This window comes from Micromys minutus (assembly GCF_963924665.1).
Source record: "Micromys minutus genome assembly, chromosome: 21".
NCBI classification, from domain to species: Eukaryota; Metazoa; Chordata; class Mammalia; order Rodentia; family Muridae; genus Micromys; species Micromys minutus.
In genome coordinates this window covers 7,085,625-7,107,043 of record NC_137956.1, presented here as the reverse complement: position 1 = coordinate 7,107,043, position 21,419 = coordinate 7,085,625, and the positions used below count along the sequence as shown (strand labels likewise).

The 21,419-nt window shown below is 41.3% G+C and overlaps 1 pseudogene across 1 annotated transcript; it reads right to left on the bottom strand.

Annotated features, from left to right (window-relative positions):
• Positions 1 to 17,988: 17,988 nt before the first annotated feature.
• On the bottom strand, positions 17,989 to 19,333 carry LOC308434171 (methionine aminopeptidase 2-like; annotated as a pseudogene). Its single transcript has one exon. The product of its transcript is annotated as a methionine aminopeptidase 2-like (transcript).
• Positions 19,334 to 21,419: the final 2,086 nt, after the last annotated feature.

Below are 21,419 nucleotides of genomic sequence, written 5' to 3'. Positions count from 1 at the left end.
AGTTTTGTACATGCATGTGTGCAGGGACATTCTTTTGGGCCAAAGGCAATGTCATTGTCTTCTTTATTTGGGGGGGTTGGTTTTTAAAGAAAGGGCCTCATTCACTCATAAACACATTTCCATGAGACTCAAAAGATACTTTCCAGAGGCTTCCCAGTTGAGGGATAAAGACACCAACTCACCCATAAAACCTTTGACCCAAGCTTTGTCCTGCCTATAAGTTCAGGGACAAAGATATCATAGAGATGGAGGGAATGGCTAACCAATAACTGACCCATCTTGAGGTCTATCCCATGGGCAAGAACTAATACCTTACTTTATTAATATTCTTTATTGCTTGTAGACAGGAGCCTGGTATAACTGTCCTCTGAGGGGCTTCACCCATCAGCTGACAGAAACAGATGCAGAGACCCACAGCCAAACATTAGACAGAGCTCAGGAAGTCTTGAGAAAGTTGGGTTAAGGATTGAAGAACCCGGAGGAAATAGTGACTCCACAAGACCAACAGTGTCAACTAACAGGGACCCTTGGGGGCTCCCAGAGACTGAACCACCAACCAAAGACCATAGAGGGATGAACCTAGCTCCCCCACCCCCTGCACATATGTGCAGCTTGGTCTTCATGCAGGTCGTCCAACAATTGGAGCAGGGGCTTATCCTGACTCTGTTGCCTGCCTGTGGATCCTGTCACCCTAACTGGGCTTTCTTGGCTGGTTTCGGTGGGAGAAGATGTACTTAACCCTGCAGTGACTTGAGGTGTCAGAGTGGGTTGGTACCCAGAGGGGACATCACCCATCTTGGAGATGACGGGAAAGAAGGGTTGGGGAGAGGAGCTGTGTGAGGGGGTCACTAGGAGGAGGGGGGTTAGATGTCATGTCCTAAATTGAGACCCAGCCAGTTTTAGCATCTATAGCTTTTATGTGTGATACTGTCATTTAGTTCAGCCATGCCCAGAATCCTACCCATCTTCAAGTCTAACACACACACAAGAAAAAAAAATGTCTACAGAAGTTGGCTGTTGCTGAGGAAGGGGTGAAGTGTAGAGAGACAGTTCCCACTATGCCTAGAAGACATGTATTGTGCCTACTGCTTAGGAAGGGGTGGAGTGTGGAGAGACAGTTCTCACCATGGCCTAGACATGGACATTGAATATCTTCCTTAAAGACTCGATGGGTGCCCACTGCACACACTAAGCACAAGGCAGGAGAATTCCTCTAGGGAGACCTCAGGAAGCTGCACTGGGCTGAGCAGAAAGATAACTGAACTCAAATCCAGCTCAACCCTAATTGACTGAACCCCACATTCAGGACCTCATAGGAGGACAGACAGGGCGTGTGAGGAGGAAGGACCACAAAAACAAATCCTGTTTGAAAAGTGCTGTAATGACATGTGCTTCTTTGTAAACCAATAACAAGAAAAAAAATCTATGTGATAAATCATCTTAAAGAATCCGGTGAAGAAGGCAGGTAATGTGCAAGAGATGGGGAAAAATCATCACAGGGATAAAGTTGTCTGAGGGTGATCAATAAAATACTGACAAGTCTACTGGACTTTATAGCTATAATGTATATTCAGTGCCAATCCAAAATAAATAAATAAATAAATAAATAAATAAATAAATAAATAAATAAATAAATAACCTCTGAAATCATCAATATATATTAGGGTTTTCTTATACCACTAATTATATAACTAAATGTCATGTCCTAAATTTAGACCCAGCCAGTTTTAGCATCCACAGCTTTTATGTGTGATACTGTCATTTAGTTCAGCCATCTTCAAGTCTACCTGTCTCCCTTTCTCTCTCTCTCTCTCTCTCTCTCTCTCTCTCTCTCTCTCTCTCTCTCACACACACACACACACACACACACACACACACACACACACACACATACACATACACACACCCTTCCCCTTGTGAAAGCTTATGCATTTATGCACAAACATCTCCCATTTACAAACTCTTTCTCCAGGGACCTTTAGAAACACGCCTTGGTTTCAGTTTCCTCTTTGGGCTTAAAGAAGGTAATTTGCCATTCCAAATATTAATTTCATCATCAATCAATAAGAAAAAAATATGTTTGAGGCTCTTCCCACTTTCTCTTCTATTAATTTCAGTGTATTGGGATTTATATAGAGGCCCTTGATCCACTTGGACTTGAGCTTTGTACACTCCTCCACTGTTGTTGAGATTGCAAGCTGGTATGACCACTTTGGAAATCAGTCTGGTGGTTACTCAGAAAATTGGATATAGTACTACCTGAGGACCCAGCTATAACACTCCTGGGCATAGATCCAAAAAATGCTCCAACATATAACAAGAATGTTCCACTGTGTTCATAGCAGCCTTATTTATAATAGCCAGAAGCTGGAAAAAAAAACCGAAAGGTTCTATGGATACAGAAAATGGGGTCCATTTACACAATGGAGTACTACTCCGTTATTTAAAACAATGACTTTATAGGCAAAGGATGGAACTAGAAAATAACATCCTGAGTGAGGTGACCCAATCACAAAAGAACACACATGGTATGCACTCACTGATAAATAGATATTAGCCCAAAAGCTTAGATTACCCAAGATACAATCTGAATGAAGCTGAAGAAGTTAGAAGACCAAAGAGGGGGTGATTCAGTCCTTCTTAAAAGGGGGAACAAAATATTCACAGGAGGAAATACAGAGACAAATTTGGAGCAGAGACTGGAGAAAAGGCCATCCAGAGACATCCCTACCCAGGGATCCATCCCATATAGTCACCAAACCCAGACAATATTGTGGATGCCAAGAAGTCCATGCTGACAGGAGCCTGATGTAACTGTATCCTGAGAGGCTCTGCCAGAGCCTGAGAAATACAGCATCAGATGGTCTCAACCAACCATTGGACTGAGAAGGGGGTTCCCAATAGAGGAGATAGAAAAAAATGAAGGAGCTGAAGGGGTTTTCAACCCCACAGGAAGAAAAATAGCATTAACCAACCAGATACCCCAGAGCTCCTAAAGACTGAACTAGCAACCAAAGAGTACAGATGGGGGACCTATGGCTGCAGCTGCATATGTAGCATATGGCCTAATCATATATCAAATAGAGGAGAGGCCCTTGGCCCTGTGAAGGCTCAATACCCCAGTGTAGGGAAATGCCAGGGTAGGGAGATGGGAGGGAGTGGGTGGGTGAGAAAACACTCTCATAGAGGCAGGGGGAGAGGGAATGGAATAGGAGGCTTCCAGAGGGGAAACTAGGAGAGGGGATAACATTTGAAATGTAAGTAAAGAAAATATCCATTTAAAAAAAAAAAAGAAAGAAAAGTAGTAGTTAACAGCTCAGAACGCTGTTAGAAATGTAACACAGGTTAAGAAGACAATGTAAGTCAGTGTAAACTGTAAGATGTTGCAAAATTATATTGGCTAAATTACCAAACAAACTGAAAACAGTATAAGATAAAGGGATGAAAAGCTATCATGAAGATTCATGTGTTTGGTGGGCTACTGTTCCTAAGAAGGGAACACAGCACTGGCTACCTTCACCAAAGGAGTGAAACAGAATCAAGAGGCAGAACCAGCTTCTTCTTGATTCCTATCAAAGTTGTCTGACAATCTCTAGTCCCTGGCTTCCTCAAACACAAAATGGTTAAACCAGTTCATTTCTGATGTCTCTAAACTGTCAAAATTCTATGATTCTGGACAAATAGCGTATTTGAATTTGTGTTGTAAATTAATATATAACCTAATAAAAAGAGAACCTAACATCTGAATTCCACCTGCAGAATAAACAATCATCAAATTCCACGCATGCACTTGCAGGTACACAGCCACAAACAACCCCTCTGGAGTTCAGAAGCGTTCATTCTGTTAGCAAAAAACATCATTTGTTTTCCCTCTAGTTTTCCTGCCCAATGTCCTATTTTTGTTGTTGTTGTTGTTTATTTGGTTTTTTCCTTGTGCCATTAATTTTTATTTGACCGTATCAGATAAAGAACAGTGATCATTAGCAAACCGTCACCCACCAAACACATGAATCTTCATTAAAGCTTTGCACTCCTTTTTGCTTAAATTGCTTTCAACTTGTTTGGGAATTTAACCAAAATAATTTTGCAACATCTGGCTTTAGTTTAAAACCAAACATGACAAGATTAATGACATCAAAATAAGTTACCCAGGACAGTAATATGAAATGTGCTGTCACCATAGAGATAGCTTGCTAAGCTGGAGATTAGTACAAACAAAATCTTCCACAAAAAGCCAGGGTCAGAATGTCTTGTTCTTTCTATGACTCCATCTTTGTGGCTAACAAAAGGCTCTTGGCTTTATGTGGATGAAATACAAGATATTTGGTTAATTCACTGATCTCAGATTGCTTGGTTTAAATAAGGAAGCTACCTGTATTATCATAAAGCATAAAGGTGTTTTTGGAAGCTGGTGTCTGACTACCTTGTCTAAATTCTGTTGGCCACGCTGCTTCTAAACTTAGTAGCAGCTCCTTGCCTTTTCAACAAAACTGGAATTTACTACTCGATTTTCTTTTAAATTAAAGATTAATTTTACTTTTTTTAATATGCACATGGAGGCCAGAGGAGGGCATCATATGCCCTGGAGCTAGAGTCTCAAGTGGTTTTGAGTTGCCTGCTGTGCATGCTGGAAAATGAACTCGGGTCCTTTACAAGAGCACCAAGTGTTCTTAACAGCTAAGCCATCTCCCAGTCCCACAACAGTTAGTTTAGGGAGAAGAGAGCAGGGGACAGGGACTTCCTATGAAGCTCTAACTGACCTGGAATTTGCTACATATACTTGGCTGGCCTTGAACTCACAACGACCCAATTGCCTTTGCTGGGATTAAAGGCATGTTTCGTTTTATTTTTAAGTACGATCTAGTTGATCAAATTAAATGACATCAGAGGACTCACGTAATGTACATGCCGCTTGCTCATTGATATAAATTAGAAAGTTACCTCACACAGCCCTAATTCCGGAGGAGAAAATCAGCACAAATCCTGAGTACACTGTATTTCCCATCCGTTAACTATGCCCTCAGCTCGCCCATACATCCTCATTTTAACTGCTCCCGCTTGTCACTGTGCTCACAAAGCACATTTGTTTTGCCCTCTCTTCTTATAAAACCGCCTCTTTATGCCCACAGCTATAGATGCAAAGATGCACCGCATTACAAAAATGCAACCTCTTTACTCGTCATAATTCATAGAATGTTTACATCTATGAGTCTCACACTTCTCAGCTCTGACAGCTCACTCTGCACTGGGCTTGTTTCCCCACCTCCCATAGCACAAAATCAGCTGTCTCCTTCCTTCCTGGTCTCCTGAGGAGTTAGAAGTCTGTACCCTTCAGAGTCCCCATCCATCCACAGGCAGGCTTTGGGGTGTTAGGGAAGGAGACTGAACCACTCTGGACAGCACTCCAGGTATTTGTTTTGTGTTCCTTGACATAAAACTCACACTAGACAGGGAGAACCTATTCCCATCCTCTCAACGCACAGGAAGTAGAGGTGGGAGAACCAGAAGTTCAAGGTCATCCTGAGCTCCATCGAGGGTCTAAGGCTGGCCTGAGACACATGAGAACCCATATGAACAGAAAACAGGAGGGTTTTATGAGGGCCTCTGTGCTTGAAGATAGAATAAGGCGCTGAGAGACACGTGGACACTCCTTCAGGTCACTGTGACTCAGAGTGAAACAGGGCAGAAAGCTGAGAGAAAGTGATTTCGATAGACATACACTTCCGAAAGTCTTCACTACATCCTTGGAATGCTGCCAGAAGCATTCTCCAAAGCCAACCGGACAGCCACACTGGTCATTTGTGGAAATAGCCATGGAGCCTTGTCAATGACACAACCATCTGCCAGATCTCTACCACACACATGCTCGCAGCCATCACATCTATTTTTTTAAAAGTCACATGAGAATTATCCTCATTCCCAGCTTTCCTTCACGCTTCTCTGAGGGTCTGCTATACAACAGGAAGCTAAAACTAAATAGAACAGTCCCCGTAAGCCAATCAAGGGCTTTGGGAGACTTGCACCACAAGAACTCATCTCTAGACTCAAGAAGCTTCACTGGGGGTGGGGGGTCATAAGATATGGCATGGTCTACATTCAGTAGATTGTAATAAAATTAATTGTAATTTTAGCAAGTTAGGAGAAAAAGCAAGCCTGCAGACATTGAAATTTATAACTTGGTATCTTCCTGTAAGGTTTCTTTATTTAGTTCTTATATATTTATGAGCATCTGCTTGAGGCTGATGCTACAGTGCTGTTTGGCCCTCAAACACTGAACCACAGAGCTTAGGCATAGGACCATGACACCTCACACTTCTCAGTTTCTGACTTACACAGGCTGACAAAGCAGACACAGCAGAGGCGATCTTGATCTTGGTAGCAAGAAGTCTCTACCTAGCACCTTCAAAGCCACCTGGCAGGGAACAACATGACACTACACCTTGCAACAGTCAGAAGAGCTTCAGTATCACAGAGAGACAGGCACCATCAAAACCATGAAACCCTCGAGTCAGCAGAAGAGTTATCCTTCTTAGATAGTCATGGTGTTCTGTGTTCTAGAAGCTACCAGAAATTTTGAGAGAATAACCCAACTCACACTGATTTGAAGGGCGTAAGCTAGAAGAATAAAACTCATATTAGCTATAAGTGATTTCATTTTCATCAACTGGCTGCCCGGATGCAGGAAATATAGAGATACATAAGTTTTTATACATGAATGTTATAATAGAGTACGGCTAGGAGAATACCATGCCTGCCACAGGGAGGAGCACACATCTTTTAGTCACCTGTGAAACTAAAGCCACAGTAGCATTAGTAGGTAAGGATGTTCCCTAAACCACACAGCCTTCTCATAGATAATACTTATATTCAGTTAAAGGGATATGTATTATTGACATATGTGTATGGAGTTGTTTTACAAAACTGGCCATGCAACGATCAACAGGAAACTCTAGAAGATCAGCAAATCTCATTCAGAGATCAGTATGTGTGCTGCTCTTTCTTCCCACGCCAAATGGTCCAAACTGGGCACATCACAAGTCCCCAAGTAACGAGGACCATGAGCATATATAGTAACCTGCCCAAACACCAGAAAATGTTTCAATATTTAGAGTTGCAGTTATACTAAGAAAAGGAACACAGAACTGCATTTGATTTAATAGATAGATCCAGCCACATCACTATGCAAAGAGCACATTGCTGGCTTTCACCACCAGAAGAGGTGTGCTCCCCCCACACAGCAGAGGAAGGCAACGGGGGCTTTTAATACACAGCGACATATTTTATAACTATAAAATTGGCTAATTGAGTTTTTCTTTTATGCTTCCCATTTTGGCCAAAGCCAACCTCACAAAGAGAGTGTTTATTTTAAAAATATCCCTGCCCTGCCCTATCAGTTGGGAGATATAATACCAACTCGGGCAACGAAAAGAGATTTTCTTATTCTAACTGCATCTGTCAGCTCTCAGGTTTAATGTCAAACTCTAATCATATCTGACATGAAGCAGGTCACAAAAACCTTGGATTAATCAAAATTGTTTTCGATATGGTACAACATTGTGTCCAGCATTGCTGAGAATAAACCCTGACCCAAGTATACAGGGCATACTTTTTTGTCCTGGGAGGTACTAAGGACGAGTTGTACAAAGTCATCCCAATACACAAGCAACAGAGAAGGAAGTGACCGTAATGTGAACTGCACACTACATACACTACAAATCACATGATTATTAGCCTGTATGATGTCATAAGACACTGTGGGAGATGAGCAGGTTCTTCTTCACAGACAAGCTCAAAGGGGATCCTGGCTTTGGGGCATCACCTGTAGCTGAAGTGCTGGACCAACACGGTTCCTAGAGCACAGTGCTGTGCAGGTAGGATGCCTTCAAAGGATGCAGAGACGTTGCTGCAATAGCAAAGAACTTTAGAGTAGATTATATTAAATATGAAGCATGGGATAAGATTGGATGGAAAAAGGGATTTTCCAACACCATGGCATGTGTCAATCATGTTATTTCTGCCGAAATGTCACTAATTCACAAGCCATGGTCTGTGAACTACTAAGTGAAAAAGGATACATACATGTGCATATGTTCTCAAAAATAAATATTTTTTTTTCATCTAAAAGCTACAAGTTGGCCTAAGAGCAGTTGGTATTCTCACGGGGGACCTGGGTTCTATACCAGTACCTACATGGAGGCTCACAACCATATATAAAACCCCAGTTCCAGGGCATGTATTGCAGGCAGAACACTCATAAACATAAAATAAAAGTAAAGTTTTCCATTTTAGAACTGTAAAGATGTATGAAAATGCCAGTATAACCATTTATCGAGGTGGATTTTGAATGCTGCAGTGAAACAGATTTTCATAATACTGATCTATTCATTTATTCCAAGATAGTATCTGAATTTTTCACTGTACAGTCAAGCAATTATAGCAATGAAAGGTTATTCTCCACACCAAAGGCATCAAGCACCAAGGGGTATCATGATCTGACTAATTGTGTGAAATTTATGACTTTAAGTACAATAGAACCTTTGAAACTTGCAATAATGAGATGAGGGGGAAATCTCAAAGTTTTGTACACGGAGAATTTAGCTCATGGCAAAGCACTTAAAAGGGGAGCAGGATTTATAAGTCTTAAAGTCTTAGGTGACTTTTATACAGAGGGAGAGTAAGGGATGTTTCCCCCTAAGTAAGAGGTTTCACAGTGGTCTTTGACCTGCATGTCATTAAACTTTGTTCCCCTCTGCCCCTCTCTTCATCTTTGCCTCTGGCTGCTTCCCTTCCTAGCCCCTAATGGGCCTTCCTCGGCTTGTTTACCCATGTATTCCATCACCCTCCCTCCCTCAGACCTCTCCCATTCCTACCAAATGATTACTGATCATTTTCATAACTTCTCCAAGGAACTTTTTAAAATATATGCACACTGACTTTGGCCTTTCACAGTAAAGAGGAAATTGTAACAGTGAATGAGAACGGGGTGGGTTTTTTAATCGCCCTGGCTTCTTTGATATACAAAATACAGAATATATGAAATTTCCCATGAAAGATACTATTATGATAGTAATAGAATATAATTAGGAAATAAGGCTAAATTTGTGGAGGATGATTGCCGTCACTGAGGGAGGGGCACCAGGGTGTCTGGTAAAGTCTGCTGCAGAGAAAGAACTTTACAAGTTTACTGTGGTAGTTTGAACATCAACTATCTCCCCCACCCCCATAGGACTATTTGTTTGAACACTTGTTCCCCAGCTGGTGGCACTATTTGGGGAGGTCATGGAGCCTTTAGGATGTTTGAGCCTTGCTAAAAGTGCCACAACAGGGGTGGGCATGAAGGTTTTATAGCCTAGCTCTACTTCCTGTCCTATGTACCTCTGCTTCCAGTGTACAAAGGAAATGTGATCAGCTGGACTCTTATTTATGCCACCATCCCTTCGCTGACTACCACTGTGGTGCCAGGAAACATTCATGAACCCCAAAAGACCACCAAGGAGCCAATCCAGTGCAATTGCATTGGGATCTCTTTATTCCAGCTCTCAAGCTTGGGCTCCCAGCCAACCATAACACAGCAGGAAGGTGGAGCTCTGAGCCTAGTTTTAGGCAAGCATTTATAGAGGCAAGAAAGGGGTATCTAGCCTGGTATGCATCTGATTGAGAGGCCATTATGGCCTTTAACATAATTGGCTCCTGCTGGGAGCTAAACCATAAACTTAACCTGATTGGTGGTTGTTAGGCAGGCGGGCTTGTAACCTGGAGGTGCAGATGTATTGGGGAATAACCTAGAGATTGGTGCTAGATGCAGGATTTGTTGAGAGGTTGCCTGGAAACTGATAGTAGGTGCCAGCCTGTTAGTTAACTTAAGTGCAGCCTAAGGTCAGGTTCTCCACAGAAAGACAACTAATACACCGATACCTAGAAATTTATCATTTTGACCCCAAGGACAGTCAGTGGTGTGTTACCTGTTTAGAATATCATCATAATATGTTTCCTTGGCAAGTGTATGTTTGAACCTGATTTCATAATCTTTCCATCTCAGTAGATCCTGTGATAAGTTATTCAAAAATACAGAAGAATGTGCTTTCCAATAACACTGCAAGGATAAATGAGGAAGGAAAAGGAAATGATTTACCCAGGGGAAAGTGTGATTTGTATAAAATGGAGGTACAGGGTCCTTCAGACAGAGACTTTATTAATCAGAATACACAGAAGAAGGATCAAATGCTCTGAATGAGGCATTACACTCTGACATGATGGGCCACTCTAGCATCCTAATCTAAGCACAGTAGCACATAACCAGTCACCATCAAGAGACTTTATCTGCACTGTGAGCCTCCACTTCTACTGACTGAAGATTCTACAGCAGACAGGTCATGAATAAAGCCATCATCCCCAGTGTAATGACAGAGAAACTGGTTCCCACAAGCTAAAGGCAATAAGTTGGTGCTCAGATTCTAGAGCCATGAAGGTCTCTCTACCAGGTAGACTCTCATGACATTTCACAGCTAGTCATTTTCATATTCATAATGTAACCTATTAACATACCCTGTAAGAGCTTGCCATTTGAAAAATGTGTGCTCAATTCCTTCTCGGTAATTATAATAGATGAGCTGACTCCCTAGCCTATTTAGTAATGATCCTTCAGGGTTAGGATAGGGTGACCACTTCAGAGAAAAGGTTAAAATACATTATCAGCAATTAAAAAATTCTTGTACCATCAAAACCATGGGAGAATTCAGGGCAGGAAATTATTTTTATATGTGTTAAATAGTATAATACAATGAATATGTCTTGCTCATTATGAAATTAAAATACGCTCATTGGTTTTCTTATATTTATGCTTTTCATATGCATATTGACTATACTTAAGTACATTTATGTCTAATGTCACTTCCTCCATTAAGCATCTATAGACAAAGCATAGCTTACATGCAGTGTGCTAACTTTTAAAATGAGTACATATTTTTTCTCATACAAGGATTTTTATCAATAGATTAGGCCAGCTGAGAGAAATAAACGTTGTCATCCTATATCCTGTAACCAGTATATATCCTCCATGATTATTACCATTTTAAATGCCTTTACACGATTTTCATATTTTATTCTGAAGGTAACTACTCACTGCAGAATTCTGAAAACTCTATTAATACAGCTTAGCACATCTTGAAAGAGCTGAACTGCAAGCACAAAGAACGATTTCATGGTAGCTAAAAATAAAGCCAGCTTGGGCTTTTCTAAGGGAGAAAAAGGATCTAAATTTATAGCCACGATACCTGTGTTTGTCACAGGACAAGAAGCCACTAGGGTTCCCAGCTGTTAGTTCTCAGCAGAACCTAATTACGGGAGCATTTACAGAGGTGCGGGCCACAATGAGAAGAGCCAATAACAGACTCTGAAAGGCTGAGCACGAAGTGACAGGAGACTCCTAGTCTGGGGGGAGGGGTCTCCCTAACAAGAGAAATAGTTTAAATCAACATCAGCATTGTTTGAGCCAAAGTACCAGATAGAAATTGGGAAAAGAAACACCCAGGTCCTCATCACCCACACTCTGAATCCAGCAGGAACCCAGAAAGCACAGTCCCTAGGGGCAGCCTGTGGGTTCAGACAGGGTCGGGAAAGGACGGAGGATGTGATCAAGGGAAAGAAAACATGCTGTAGCCTGATTCTGCTGGCTCCACCCTACATTCAATCAATAAAGTCTAAGGGCTTAGATCCCAACCCGGGGGCTTGTCTGCAACATCTGGTACTTATCTTTCAAAGCGATTATCTCCCTTAATCATGCCATTACTGGTCCACATATAGTATTCACAGAGACAATTCTTGTCCATATGCTGCCTTTCGCATGGCTGCCCAGAAGGAAGGTTTAGTTAGAGGAAGTATGGAGCTGATATGATTCTCTTGCCTTGTGTCACTCGTCTTTTTACCCAAACACCTTGATGAATGTTTGTGTGTTCTTTCATTTCTAACCCTTTCCTGCCACATGTTCTGGCATTGACAGTTGCAGCTGATATGACAGGTCTTCCTGGGCGTCGGGTAGGCATGTTCAATTTCAGACTCATTCACTGTTGTTTCTGGAAGGCTTTGCAGATTAAAGTTTTAAACATTCCTCTGCCCTGCTGTTGTTCTCTGGGGTAACCATCTCTCTGCTGTTCCTTCTCTGGTTTCTAAATCCAGCTACTTTCCCTCTGACAAGTACTTTTATTCCCCATAACCTTTTCTCTTTCCTATGAGTACTCAGCAGAGTCTTTGTTTCTTGAATAATTCACTCTTGTTTTCTACTGCACTCTAGTTAAATCAACTATTAATACATTTCTTCCAGTTTGGATAAGTTTCTTGGCTTGAGTTTTTGCATTACTTCTAAAGTATTGAGCTTTAGCTTCTCAGACATGTTTGAGAATATTGATCTTTGGAAGTCTTTATGGGGGATATTTTAATCAACAATCGGGATTTTATTTTCATTTTCATGGAATATTCAATGGGCTGCATTTTGCCATTTCTACTGGGGGCACAGTTTGAGTTCAGGAGATTCCACTCCTGTCTATTCTGTTGGGATCTTTACAGTTCCTTCTTTAAAAACATTTCTATTTATTTCTAATGTAAAATCAATGGCCAACCCATACACAGTGCGTACATATTGCAAAGCTTGAAACACTTAGAGAAAAGGAGGAAGATGCCATGAGGTAGGTTAGCAAAGAGGGAGAAAAAAAGCCTGGTTTTAAAGAAGACAAAAAAGAAAGCTTAAGTTTTTGTAACATTTTACAATCATAAAGAGCTGGAAACTCTCAGGAAACTAAAGAACTAATGGGTTGATAAGCTACAATATCCTTAAAATATGTGTGTGCATGTGTGTGTGTGTTTGTGTGTGTGTGTGTGTGTGTGTGTGTGTGTATAATACATACGCAATGTTAGCCTCAATGTTACTTTGCACCTGAGGATGACTTTGAACTCCTGCCTGCCTGCTTCCATCTCTGGAGAGCTGGGATTGCAGGCATACAGCACAACATCTGGTTTATGTGGTGCCTGAGATGGAACTTTACAAATGCTATACAAATGGTCAACCAACTGAACCACCTTCCCACCCCATAATTTCAGATTTTATACATTCAGTTTGAAGTCCTGGAATGATTTCAAGTCCAGAAGTGTAGGATCCATGCTGAGTAGCAGCTATGGTTAAAAAATGAATTAGAAGAACACAGTGTAATGGTATTCATCAACCAAAGTAGAATGATTGGAATCAGAGACTCCAGGGAAAAATCCATGCATTTTTCAAAACTTGGTGAAGAAACCAATAAACTGAGAGTGGAGAAATGACACTGAATATACAAATTTTGATGTGAGCAATCCAGTAAGGTTAGCACTGGTCATACCTCGAATTTGTCTAGATGGACTGTCTTAGACACCAGCCTCAGCTACCTAGCAAAAAGGAACCTTCACCCCATGTGTCTTAGTCAGGGTTTCTATTCCTACACAAACATCATGACCAAGAAGCAAGTTGGGGAGGAAAGGGTTTATTCAGCCTACACTTCCACATTGCTATTCATCAGCAGAGGAAGTCAGGACTGGAACTGAAGCAGGTCAGGAAACAGGAGCTGATGCAGAGGCCATGGAGGGATGTTACTTACTGGCTTGCTTCCCTTCACTTGCTTTCTTATAGAACCCAGGTCTATGAGCCCAGGGATGGAACCACTCACAATGGGCTGGGCCCTCCCCTCTCGATTACTAATTGAGAAAATGCCTTACAGCTGGATCTCATGGAGACATTTCCTCAAGGGAGGCTCCTTTCTCTGTGATAACTCCAACTTGTGTCAAGTTGACACAAAACCAGCCAGTACACCATGCTTTAAGGAAGATGTGATTAGTATCATGATGATGATGATGGTGACAACAACAAAAGCACTGAGATAAACAAGAACCGGAGGTTAATAAGTGGGTCTAACTAGGCACTGCTAGGAAGTCTTCAGAGGAGAAAACAACCAGTATATCATGGTAGCCAATGATCTAAAGCAAGGAACCTCACAGATCAATGAGCTCATTACAATGTGCTCAGGGACCAGGGTGATTTTAATACTCACTGCTTGGGCTATTCTTGTTGCCTTACTCTGGGCCTGTTTGGTCAGAAAGATGGGGAACACAGAAAATAATTCAGACTCAGCATATTTTAGCTGCACAGTCATTTTATATTTTAATGCATGAAGATAAGATATATTTATGAACAACAGTCCTTCTTTATCTCCCTCCTACTCCTGTCTCCTCATTCTGCATCTCTACTGTTCCCTCTTAGACCCATTGCCCTAGTGTCCTCATGAGAGAATACATGAGAGGTACCTTTGTGGGACTGGCTTGTTTCACTTAACATGATAACTCCTGGTTCACCAATCTTTCTACAAACTACTTGACTTGGCTGAATAAAACTACACAGCACACTCTTCTTATCCATTTACCTGTTGCTAAGTACTGGCGCTTCACACTTTTAAAAACTCACCCCAACTGCTGTATGAAAACAAATTAGGAAGAGCAAAGCTCCGAAGACTCCTGAGGAGCATATCACAGCCATGAGAGCACAAAGTGGTGCAGACAAAACTACCGGCTACAGACAATGGTAACCTCAACAGAATGGTGGAGGCAGAAAGGTCTGTGGGACTGTCAAGCAGAGATCAATATTTAAAATGGAGTTTCTGATTGAAATTGTGAAGCGTGAAGAAAGAAATAAAACATCATTTCTGAATGTCTGTTTTGCACAACGCCTCTGGTTACTGAACTGAGAAAAACTAGGAGAAGGCATGGTGAGTAAGAGAGAAAGTTGTTAGGTTTGCTTTGGCTCCACATCTCATAGGAAACTTATGGAAGCATTGGCTTTTAAAGTACAAATGAGTTTGGATGCCACAGGAGTGGGATCTGTGGTTCTCCGGTATGTGGCAACTTGAGTGTTGGGCATGCACTGGAAGACATAAATTTTCAAGAGAGGCCTGATATCTTTGAAGCATAAAGGCTGGGCACAAAGATATAACTCAGAATGCTGCATACCCACTAGGAGGTCCCCATATCTGTGACAAAGGACCCTTCATTCTGCACCAGCTGTACTCACACTTGATCCTCAATGCAGAGGTATCACTTTCCTGTCAACATGCATAATTATTAGAACAGATCCGCTGTCATTCCTCTTCCCTCCTTAGGATGGAGCCTGCTTCCCTTAGCTTTTGTGAGACAGCCCACTTCCCCAGGGAATAACACCATCTTTCCCAGCCATGAGTATAACTGACTGATGAACCGGTGTAAGCTCTTTGGGCAAAGGCGGGTTTTGTAAATCTGATCCTTCGATGCTGCTTAGAGCCAAAGGTCTCTCCTTCATCCCCTATGAGACAGGAAATAAAGGGCAAATAAATCCATCCATAAACCATCTCAGTGCTTGAGGCTGCAGTAAACCGTGATACAATTCACACGCAAGTGAAGCCATAAGTATCTGGGTGTCAGCTGAAGGTCCTACTGCAGTGTCCAGTCACATAGGAACTTCTCAAAAGACAGGACAGGGCAGTAGCATGGAGGACCACTAATAAACCAATCACAGAAGAGTCCCACCTGGAATAAAAGAAATCACTAAAAAAAAAAAAAAAAAAAAATCTGACTCTATAAAATTATGACGGGGGTTGGGGGGGAGGGCAGATAAGACCTTCTTCACAACTGACTAATGACAGACACCATCCCTACAAACCTAGTGAAGAAAGGAGGATTTATAACAGTTTAGCTGCAACACAGTATCCCAACCTAAAGCAAAATATTTAGACAAGCATTTGTTTGAAGACATCCAAAGGGTTTTGATCAAATATTTAAATCTCAGAATATAAATAAACAGAAAGAGGAAGCTGTGAAGTGAGAGTCACTCAAGCTCAAAAGCAATTGAATAAAGATTAAAAGCATCTCAGAAATGAAGGCTTAATTCACAATGTACGCAATGATGGGCATAATTTTTAAGATATGAAGAAATGGGAAAAAGAACAAAAATCTCTGAGGAACCAGTGTAAGATAAAGAATAATTTCATTCTTTCCAGAGAGGGGACTGGGGGAGGGGGGGGTTACAGAGAAAACTAAGTAGATGAGAACCTAACAAATTATTGGAGTCCCTCGGGTAAAATAGAGCAGGTATGGAGAGATGGTTCAGCAATTGTCTTAGTCAGGGTTTCTATTCCTGCACAAACATCATGACCAAGAAGCAACTTGGGGAGGAAAGGGTTTATTCAGCTTACACTTCCACATCACTGTTCATCACCAAAGGAAGTGAAGACTGGAACCCAAGTAGGTCAGGAAGCAGGAGCTGATGCAGAGGCCATGGAGAGATGTTACTTACTGGCTTGCTCCCCCTGGCTTGCTCAGCCTGCTTTCTTATAGAACCCAGGTCTACCAGCCCAGGGATGGCACCACCCACAATGGGCTGGGCCCTCCCCCTTGATCACTAGTTGAGAAAATGCCTTACAGCTGGATCTCATGGAGCCATTTCCTCAAGGGAGGCTCCTTTCTCTGTGATAGCTCCAGCTCATGTCAAGTTGACACAAAACCAGTCAGCACAGTGGTAAAAAGCACCAGGAGCTCTGGCCAAGGACCTGGGTTCGATTCCCACCACCTACATGGCAGCTCTCAAGCATCTGTAACTTTGGTTACAGGGATCTAATGCCCTCTTCTAGGCTCTGCATTCCCATATGCGTACACATGCACACACACGGGCAAAATACCTATACACATAAAATAATTTTTAAGTGTTAAAAAAGGGAGGAGAAGCAGAATATTTAAAAACAACCCAAGAAAGCTGTGGATGAATAACACAAGATTCAAGAGTATAAATTGAGAACTTTAAAAGTTAAGAAAAATAATCCTTTGGCCTCCAGATCAAAAGATTATATGGTTTAAAATAAAGAAAGAAAAAATAGAAAATGGGGGAAAAAATCAGTATCACCATGTCAATAAAGAGGGGACCATAGAGAAAAAATGTTTCACAGCCACTAAAGAAGAAATCGCAGGAAGTTTTATTTTTCAGTCTCAACAAACTGCCCATCAAGCATCAAGATGGTAGCATTAAAATATAAAATGCACCATGGACTGAGGGGGGAGGCAGAGGCGGGAGGATCCCCGGGGCTCCTTGTCTATCAGCCTTGCGGAAAAGTGGCAGAGTGCCCAGGTTCAGTGAGAAACCCCAACTCAAGAATTAAGGTGGACATCAATAGAGAGGGACAGGTAGCATCTACCTCTACTGTCTGCATGGTATACACACATACGCACACACCATGTACACACATGCATACCCGAATCAGTTACACAAAAACATTAGAAGTTAGAAAATGTTTAAAAGCATTTCTCTATTCCAGAGCCAAGGCAATCTTGGAATCTACTTGCTAGGTTTGGTTTCCTGTCCTCTTCCGTGCGTTGTGGTTCCTGCTTGCCTTATGGGCAAAATAATCCTACCAACAGAAAACAAAAAGCCACTAATGTGAAGATTAAAATCCAGATGATTTTCTAATAAAGTCATCATTGGTCAGTGATACTTTTATAAACTTGTTTTTATTTTACTTTTTCCTCATATCTAAAAATGTCTTTAATTTTTAGAAAATGAATTCCAGGAAGGTTAAAAAGCAATACCAGAGGGCATAGGTGCAGAACTGGGTGTGTGTAGTCATTCAAAGCATCCAAGTAAGAATATGGCAATATAAATATCCAAAAAGCATCTCTTAGGTCTTCAAACAAAATGTGTAAGTAATTCCTAACTAGTGAGCAGTACAGCATTTCCTAGACAGGAGAAACAGTTAACAGTAAAGTCTTGAAAGCCTTTTCCTTGGTTAATCACATGTAGACGGTTTGCCTTTGATCAAACTCCTTTAACATGGATAACAGCATTACACAGGTCCACTGTTAAAACAGACAACATGTTGCAAATTACTTGTGGTATAATGTGTTCCAACAAAGCTTAGAAAATAAAGATATTAAGTTGGCTTTGAACTAAATTTAATAGACATCTCTGCTGACAGCTCCTTCACAGGTTGGACACAACAGTATGGTGTGTTCAAACTGTGCTGTGTATGATCCTTTAATGTTACACAGTGGTGGATATAGATCTACAACACCCAAGTCACACAGGTTCTTCAGAGCCATTAAGTATTTACTTTCTCCCAAAGGATCCAACCACCTGCTGCAGAAGGCAAGGGTACCGAAGTTTTCATTGATGACATTTAGCAAGTGTTTTTTTTCTTGGAAGCCTTATTGGCACATGTCCCACATCAAAATTTTTCATGTAATGTGAACATTCCATGTCATGGACCACGCCCTTCCCTGTGCTGCCAAAGGTCTCAATGGCATACACCTCTCATTCCTCCATTCCTGTAGCTTCCCCGCCTTTCACAATGGGCACGGTTTTCCCAGCGTGAATTCTATATGGCCCAATTGAATGTCCATTTAAGTTACATATGGGTTTCACTTGATATGTCTTCCCATCTATTTCTACTTCATAGGATTCCATAGCTTCTTGAATGGCCTCACTGACATCACAGAGACGAACGTCAATCCTAGCACGCTTCATTCCGGTATTAGTGGCATCTTTTAATAATATGTCATATTTGGGATTAAAAGTAACAGTAAAAGCACAATCAATTATTCTACCATTTATATGTATTCCAAAGTCGATCTTACAGAGTCATTCTGTAAGACTGTCGGGAGTGTAATGTGTAGCACAGTTGTTGAGAGAACACCTAGTGGGAAACGACAGGCCTGCATTTAACCCATTTTCCTTTATTAGCTTTCGGGAACAGTCTTCCAACTTCTCACAGATTTCTATCATTGTCATCCCAGGCTTGATCCTGCTCATGATGTATTTCCTAACTTGCCGATGTGCTTCCGCAACTTCTCGGAAGTCGTTCCAAATCTCCTCACTAGCCTGGTCTAGCACCTTTTATTCCTCACTTGTGGTTCTCCAAGCAGCTGTTCTCCCATCTTGTGTGGGTGGGTATTCACACTCTTGTCCTTTGAGAAACACACCATTAGGATACAGGTCACAGACTGGAACTGAGGGAGGGTCTGTTTGAACTTTTGGTCCTCTCTTCTTCTTCTTTTTCTTCTTCTTCCCAGTTGCACCATCAACATCACCATCTCCATCCTCATCATCATCATCTCTCTCTTTCTCCTCCAGTGCTTGTCTCTCCAACTGTTTTGTTACTTCATCCACTGAGGTTCCTAATTCTTTATCATAAACTTGTTTTTCTAATCCAATGGCACCATTATTGCCCATGTCAGAGTCTGTAAACAGGATAAGGAAGCAGGATTTATGTGCAATTATCCAGTGTGGCAAATTCTTCATACTCAGAATAACATCGTGTCAAACATTAATAGGAGAAAATACAGGAGTATTTTTTCATAATTTACAGGACAAGAATTCACATTATCCCTTTCTCCTGCATGATTAAATATCTTGGGAACTACATGTTCAGGTTTAACCTTCTAACATGCAGGCTCTATAAGCAATCTTGTAACTCATTGTTATAATGATTGCAATATGAAATAGAGGTTTAAGAACTGGTACGCACGGGGAAAGACTTGAGTGAGTATCAGAACACAAACACTATGGTTTTCTCCTGTTCCTAAGCACACACTCTATTAATGTCCTCTCTTTGTGAGTTTTAGTCCTTCTACGAAAAGGAGCCGCTGACATGGGTAAGATTATCAGACACATAGCATTGTGTACTATTTGATTATTTTAAATATTTAACTTGGTTTTAGACATCATTGGTTAGCGAAAAGTGCCAAGCCAACTCTGGAAGAATAAGATGTTTGGCTTAAGGGAGCCATTCCCTTGTAGACATCTGCTTATGAAGGAGGAGATAAATTTGGCTCCAAGACCAGCCTATAGAAGCATTGGATGAGAGAGTACCCCGAGAACAAGGATGGGGTTTAGATGGGACCAGCAAGATCCCCACTGCTCATCACCTGGTGGATCTTCTTCCATAGACACAGATACTTTTGTCCTTTCTATGGTCATATTATATTTTATTTGGGGTATAGAAGGGGAGAGAATAACTTTTTGAAAGAAGTAATGCTTGACAACCAGGCAGCAATAACATCTAAATGACCCCTAAAGATAAGTGGAGGGTAAACTCTGAAGACGTATGTTCAAAAATGTCCCCACCCCACTGTGAAATCAGGGATTTAAGAGAAATCCATCTTAACTTCTGAGGACCCAGAATTCACAGAGGAAAAACTGGCTTCATTCAAATAGAGTAGTGGGCTGCTTGGGAAGTGGGTTAGTCAATTAACTTCCTCTTCATGTGGAAAATCTGCCTCTTGTGTCTGACTGACTGTTCAAAAATAAAATTTTACCACACTAGTATATTTTGTCTTTTAAACAGGAAGATAGAGATTGAAAATGATGAAATCAGTTTACCTGATGCAATGTGGGAACTATAGGTGTGGGACTAAATCTACATGGGGACTCATATCTCTCTGGAAAAGGGTTATGGAGGGAGATGGATTTTCTACAGGGTCTATTTTTACTCATTCTGTATTCTTGTGAAATTAAAACAGCACCAACAAGGTCTCCGCATCTGAGATGTTTTCTTAGCCTGTGTTTATAGACTCATTTAATCAAGCCTTTACTTTATTTCTCTCCAAATCAAAATAAATCTAATTGGGATCCACATTCCTTATGCCAATCTCCAAATTCCTGTTTGACAGAGTTGTTGTAGCACCGGGTCTCTGCCCAGGCCTGTTCACAGAGGTCTAAGCTTGTGACTGGTCTTTTTTTTTTTTTAAATATTGGGAACCTATAATCAGGGATGTCACTCAATTTTGCTCAGTTGGAGACCAGGTTTTAGGTTCTAATTTGCATAGCAATCCCAGACTTAAAGGTTTAAGGCACACAATGTGCTTGTTTTCACCTGGAAACTGTATCTATTACCCCAACCACCCCAACCATTAACACCAGGGATGCCTGGTTCCCTGGGAGCTTCTCTTAAGCATTTCTTGATCAGATTGTGTATATCCAGAGTCAGTGTTCACAAACTGTGAATGATACCAACACCAATCTCTAACAGCACACAAAGAAAATCTACATCGAAGAGTATTACCAGCCTTAGGATGAATTTGTTCTCAATATTAAATTTTTTATTTTGGGCTGTGAGCCTAGCCTTTAATGGCTGAGCTATCTCTCCAGCCCTAATACCAAATGTTGAACCTGAAAAATGTTTACACATCTGAATCCTTTGCTTAAACAAGTGCAAACAGCGTATGGTTTGACAGTTAAGAGCAGCATCCAGCTCTTAGGGCAGTTCACAGGAGGTTCTACAGTGGGGATTTGGAACATGAGTTCTTCAAGCAGCAACTCATTTTGGGAAATTAAGGATGTGCAGTCTTATTGAATGAGGTAAGTCACCAGGGTGGGGTTTTGGGTA